The sequence below is a fragment of the Gracilinanus agilis genome, chromosome 3, assembly GCF_016433145.1.
Source record: "Gracilinanus agilis isolate LMUSP501 chromosome 3, AgileGrace, whole genome shotgun sequence".
NCBI classification, from domain to species: Eukaryota; Metazoa; Chordata; class Mammalia; order Didelphimorphia; family Didelphidae; genus Gracilinanus; species Gracilinanus agilis.
Genome location: NC_058132.1, coordinates 157,290,018 through 157,296,859, shown reverse-complemented (window position 1 = coordinate 157,296,859; position 6,842 = coordinate 157,290,018).

Genomic DNA, 6,842 nt, shown 5'->3' with positions numbered 1-6,842 from the left:
GTACCCAGGGACTTCCCACTTCTGCAAAGAGGTAGGGGAAGTATCTTCTCATATCTTGTCTGTGGAGCCATACGTTCTTTGTAATTTTTCAACCTTCATTTTTAACTGTTTTGCCTTATTCCTATTTCTATCACATTTCCTCTTCCCCCAAGACCACTCTTAAAATGATTTACTCATCTTCTAGCCTATTCCACGTGGTCTTTATAATAGCTTCTGTTGTCTTAAAAAGCTCCTCATGTCCTTGAACTTTTCAATCAACATTCCTTCTATATCCCTGTTTGACCTGGAACTTTGTAGAGAATTGCATCCCTTGTGACCTTCTCCATTGGAAGCCACTCCTCTCCCTCTCTCCTCTCCCACAGAAGACCCAGGAGGAAAGGTAAATACACTTCTTGTTCTCCACTGTACTTCCAGACCATCTTTCTACAACCATCAATCTTAAAGGCCATTCAGAGTATCCTTATCGTTGCTGTTGTCATCTCTTAATTTTGTAGTTACTTTCAATTTTCTCAAAGTATGTCTTTCATATTTTTACCTCTGTACCATATTGAATCATTGGAGAACTTTTTTAAAGCCCTTACTTTCCATCTTAGATCCAATTCTGTGTATTGGTTCCAAAGCAGAAGAGTGGTAAGGGCTAGGCAATGGGAGTTAAGTGACTTGCCTAGGGTGACACAGCTAGGAAGTGTCTAAGATCAAATTTGAACCCAGGACTTCTTATCTCTAGGCCTGGCTCTTAATTCATTGAACCACCGCGGTATCCCCCTCACAGGAGAATTTTGATGGAGAAGTAAAGCAAGGATCTTTTAAAGGATTATAAGACCTAGCATCAAAAAACTTGACTTGGGGGCCTAAGAGGAGAGGCAGCAGAGATATGAAGACTCTGGATATCATCACTCCTGATGAGAAGATGGTCTGATCCTCATCTTTCATGTGCAGAGGGGAAAAGAGGCCCCAAGAGAGGGACCAGAGCAATGGGAATCTGGTAGATAGATATTGTCTTGACTTTTTGTTATGTTGATAATAACAGAGATGTTGGGAAGCTGATGAGTTTTCCATGTTATACTTTTGTCTTGCCCCTGGACTTCAGTGCCTCTGGAAGAGAGAGTAAGATTGAGATTTTGTGCAATTCTGCCTCATTTAAATCCAATTTGTGCATAAGTTATTGATTCTCTTCTAAAAGAAGGATGAACAACAAGGTAAAAAAAGATGTACCTACACTATCTCAGATCAGAAGAGGAGATGAACCAAGGCTCAAGGATGGCATACCATATGGCTCTTCCTAGGGAGAAAGTACAGGGAACTCCTCTTCCCACCAGATATCACCACCCTGTTACAAAGTCCTGTTCCCCCATGTTACTTTTAGCTCTGGGTAGAGAGCTGAGAGATCTCATAGAAGAAAGCCTCAGTCTTCTGAGGGAAGTAGGAGACTAGGTCATTTGCTATGAGTCTTGGGATATGGTTTCGTGAGAAGAAAGAACAGGATTGGAACGATAGCTCTGAGGAATGAGATAGGGATTTGGAAAGGATAGAGCAGAGGATTGTCAAGAAGCAGCAAGAACCCAGCTAAGGTTATGTAGCATGAATATGTAGTGGATGAGGTCAGCTCAGTTCTGTGACTTTCTCTAGGGATATTCTACAGCTTTGGAAAAAGAGCAGAGAAATCAGGATGGGGGTTACTTAGGGATAAAGATTCACTGGTCAGCAGTGGCAGAAGGTCAACAGAGTAGGGTAGCATAGTCTAGCAAATTATTAAAGTTTCAGACTTTCAGGGGAAGGCTGGTTAAGAAGACAAGTGAAACTAGATAGTTGGAGAATTGGGGAGAATATTGGGGAAATACAAATGGCTTGAGGGGCCAGGAACCATAGTCTATAATTAGAGCAAAGAATGAATAGGTAGAGAGAAAGGAAGAGATCTAAGAATCTGAGATTGTAGATGATAAGTATAATTTCAAAATTTTGAATATTAGAAGGGGTGGAATTCTGAACTAGAGAGATAAGGTTTCAGAATCAGGATTCAAGTTTTGGACTCTGAGATAGACAGATAGACAGACATATAATATCACAGATACATACATATAAGCTGACTGTGATTTTGAACAAATCGAACAAATTATTTGACTCTCAGTACCTCTAGGCAACTTTCTTTTAAAAATTTTTATTATAATTTTATATATAGTATATGTAATAAAATATGTATGATTTATTATAATTTTACCTATTACCTGTAATAACAAATTTCCACAAAAGTTTTCTGAAGTTATATAATCCAATTCTCCCTTCTTCTCTTCCCTCCCCCATCTTGGAGCTGGTAAGCAATGTGATTGGGATCATCCATGTATTACGCAAAGCACACGTCATTCATTTTTGTAAGAGAATAATCATACTTTCTATGACTCTTAAGCTTCTAAATAGTTGTGGCTCCGTATAGTTAGGAAATCTTTCTTGCTCAGAACTCCTCACAGCAATCTTAGATCCAGCCAAAAAATAAAAATATCCTAGCCAAAGAAGTGAAGCCTGATGAGTGTCCATGCTGGTGTATAGTTTGTGGAATTATATGGTCAGTTGTTACAAAGTGAGTCCCATTATGTTCGAGGAATTATGTCAAGGCACCATCCTGCCTTTCTAGCCTTGATTCATATTCCTACCTCTCTGTAATCTGCTACAATCAACTGGAGTTCTCTGTCCCTCAGAGATAATATTTATAAAGTGCTTAGTTCAGTGCTTGATACATAACAGGTACTTAATAAATTTCTTTTCCTTTCCATTCTGTTCTTTTTTCTTTCCTCTACTTTTATATCTACTGTTTGGAATGCTGTCCTTCCCTCTCCTCACCTGTTGAATTCCTACCAGTTCTTTAAAGTTCAACTTAAATGTCCCAGCCTTTCCCCTTAGGTCTCTCAAAGTCATTTTCCATCTCCACTGATGGCGCCATATTGTATCTTGTAGCCATCTGTATTAGTGTCTCATCCCTACTAGACTATGAGTTTCAAGAAAGGAATAAACTTTCCTCATGTAAACTTTGTGTCTCCTATGATAACTCTATCATACTCTGCACACAGTAGGCCTTGACAAATACTTTTTGAATGAACAAACAAACAACTGTATTTATAGAATAATGATGTCATCTTAGAGGGAGGACCTTAGTAGTTAATGTGCCACAGAGTTGTATACCTGACCCCTCCTGTTCCAACATTTCAGTGAAGTCATAGATGATAAGCTTATTAAATCTGCTAAGGATACAAAACTGGGAGGGATAGTTTATAGGCTTATTGGTTTAGGGCTGGAAAGGACTTGAGAGACTAACTCCCTCCCACCTGTAAAGGTGAGGAGACTAAGACCCAGGGAGGTTAAATTCACACAAGTAGTAAATTATCAAAGGGATAATTTAGGCATTTCGACCCAGGTCCTCTGACTTTAGAACCACTGTTCTTTTTCCTGTTCTTCATTTAGTTAATTTTCAAGTCAAGTCAACAAGCATTTATTGAAGACCTACTATGTTCCAAGCTATGGAGATACAAAGAAAGGCAAAAGGTAATAATCTAAGCCCTCAGGGAACTTACAGTCAAGTTTATTAGAGGTCTGAATCAATATTCTAAAGTACCTCCTCTTGCATTTAAGGTTCCTTCACAATCTGACTTTCCAGCCTTGCTTGTCCATTTCAGTTTTGTCTAACTCTTTGTGACCCCATTTGGGGTTTTTATAACAAAGATACTAGGAATAGTTTGCTATTCTCTAATCATTTTACAGATGGCAAAACTGAGGCAAATGACTACTGGATCTGTATCCCAAAGAGATAATAAAAAAGGGGAAAGGACCTATTTGTACAAAAATATTTATAGCAGCTCTTTTTGTAGTGGCAAAGACTTGGGAATTGAGGGGATTTCCATCAATTGGGGAATGGCTGAACAAATTGTGGTACATGTTGGTGATGGAATACTGTTGTACTATAAGAAATGAGAAGCAAGATGATTTCAGAAAAAACTGGAAAGATCTGCAGGAACTGTTGCGGAGTAAAACAAGCAGACTTTGTAGAACATTTTACATAGTAACAGAAATATTGTATGATGATCAACTGTGAAAACTTGGCTATACTCTCACCAGTGCAATGATCTGGGACTATCCGGAAAAACTAATGTTGGGGAATGTTATGCACCTCCAGAGAAAGAACTGTTGGAGTCAGGTGGATACAGATCAAAGCACACTATCTTTCACATCAGTGTATTTATGATTTTATTTTGGAGTTTTGGTTTCGTATGAGTGTACTCTTACATCAAAGACCAATATGGAAGTGTGTTTTGCATGATAATAAAAAAAAACCCCAAACCTAAGGCAAACACCTTGGCCATACAGCTAGCAAGTGTCTGAGGCTAGATTTGAACTCATGAAGATAAGTCTTCCTGATTTCAAGCCCAGAGCTCTATCCATTGCACCACCTAACTGTCCTCTCCAAGGTTAGCTAATACTTATTCCCCTTTCAAGTATTATTTGTCTTAGTCAACCAAACTACTCCCTGTTTCTAGAGCATAAACTCGAACCCTGTGGTCTCCAAATTGTAGATCACACAGTCCTTTATGCATATGATACATTCTTCTCTCCCTTCCATCCTTTACCAGCTCAAATGCCTCCTCTTTCCCTAAACTTCCCTATCTATTTTCTCTAATAGTCATATCCTCCTCTAAACTTACATTGTGCCTTATTTCTAACTTTCCTATATACTTCACTTGTCACATTCTGGTTTGTTTTTCAGTTCTAATGCATGTCTTCTTTACTGGATTGTAAACTCCTTGAAGAAAGACAATATTTCATTTGCCTTTCACTCCCTCAGTGTCTAATCCTACTCTTATGCATTAATTGTTATCCAATAGATCTTCATGGAATTGAATCGTGAAATTTCAACTTGTCAAGGGATGATGGGCCAGAATGAAAATGATCAAACTTCTTTGGAACAAATATATATTAAATAGGGATTTAAAAGTTAGTTATGCACACAAAGGAACAGGGACATTTTACTTCGCTGACCTTCATGGGAGAAAGTCTCAGAGGTTGTAGTTGATTAAGAATTTCCTCAGCATTCATCCGCAGTTGGAATGTGACTGCCAAAAAAACCAATGTGGAGGCTGCCACATATCCAGATGACAGAGAACAAGCAATTTTCTAGCTCCACTCTACCCTGCACCTGGGAGACTGCATACAGGGTCTCGGGTTCTGTTCTTAGGTGCCATCTTTTAGGAGGAACATTAATAAGCTGGAATAAGCTGGAGTCCAGGAAAGGGAAACCAGGTTGGTGTGTGCTGTGCCATATAAGCAACTGTTGAAGGAGTTGGTGATGTGAAGCTTAGAAATGACAAGTCTGAAGTGTGGCCTGATGGCTATCTTTAGATATTTGAAGGGCTGTCATGTGGAAGAAAGATTAGACTAATTATGTTTCACTCTCTAGGACATGAGAAAGTGGGGGGCGGGAAGAGGAATAACCATGAAAATGCCTGTGCTAAGGGCTTTGGTGTATATCAATGGTTCCCAAACTTTTTTGGCCTACTGCCCCCTTTCCAGAAAAAATATTACTTAGCCCCCTGGAAATTAATTTTAAAAAATTTTAATAGCAATTAATAGGAAAGATAAATGCACCTGTGGCCATCACCACTCCCCTGGATTGCTGCAGCACCCACTAGGGGGCGGTAGCGCCCACTTTGGGAATCACTGGTGTATATTATCTCTCTGATCCTCTCAATAACCCTGTGAGGCAGGAATTATTTTTATGATTATTATTTTTTAAACCCTTACCTTCTGTCGTAGAACCAATACTGTGCTTCTAAGGCCAAACAGTGGTAAAGGCTAGGCAATGAAGGTTAAGTGGCTTGCCCAGGATCATACAGCTGGAAAATACTTGAGGCCATATTTGGAACCAGGACCTTCCATCTCCAGGCCTGACTTTGTATCTACTAAGCCACCTAGTTGTCCTGTAGGTGCCATTATTTTTATTTTATTTTAAAAAATTCTCCCCCATGATTATGTGATTCTTGTTGTCTTCCCTCCTCCCTCCCCACTTCCGGAGTTAACAAGCAATTCCACTGGATTATACACATATTATTACTAAAATCCTATTTCCATATTATTCATTTTTGTAATAGAATAACCCTTTAAAACCAAAACCTCATATCTGTTGGTGATGGAATACTATTGTACTAAAAGGAATGATGAACTGGAGGAATTCCATGTGAACTGGAACAACCTCCAGGAATTGATGCAAAGTGAAAGGAGCAGAACCAGAACATTATACACAGAAACTGAAACATTGTGGCACAATTGAATGTAATGGACTTCTCTACTAGCAGCAAAGCAAGAATCCAGGACAATTCTGAGGGACTTATGAGAAAGAAAACTATCCACATCCAGAGAAAGAACTGTGGGAGCAGAAACACAGAAGAAAAACAATTGCTTGATCACATGGGTTGATGAGGACATGATTGGGGATGTTGACTCTAAATGACCACCCTAATGCAAATATTAATAGTATGGAAATAGGTCTTGATCAATGACACATGTAAAATCCAGTGGAATTACTCGTTGGCTACGGGGCTGGGGGGAAGGAGGAGAGGGAAAGAACATGAATCATGTAACCATGGAAAAATATTCTAAATCAATTAATTAAATAAAAATTTTCAAAGTCCAATAAAATAAAATAAAATAAAAACCTCAAGTCATATACCCATATAAACAAGTGATAAATCATATATTTTCTTCTGAATTTCTGGTAGGTGCCATTATTAATCCTCCCTTTTACAGTTGAAGAAACTGAGGTAGATAGAAATGAAGTGACTTGCCTTGAGTCATACTGCTAG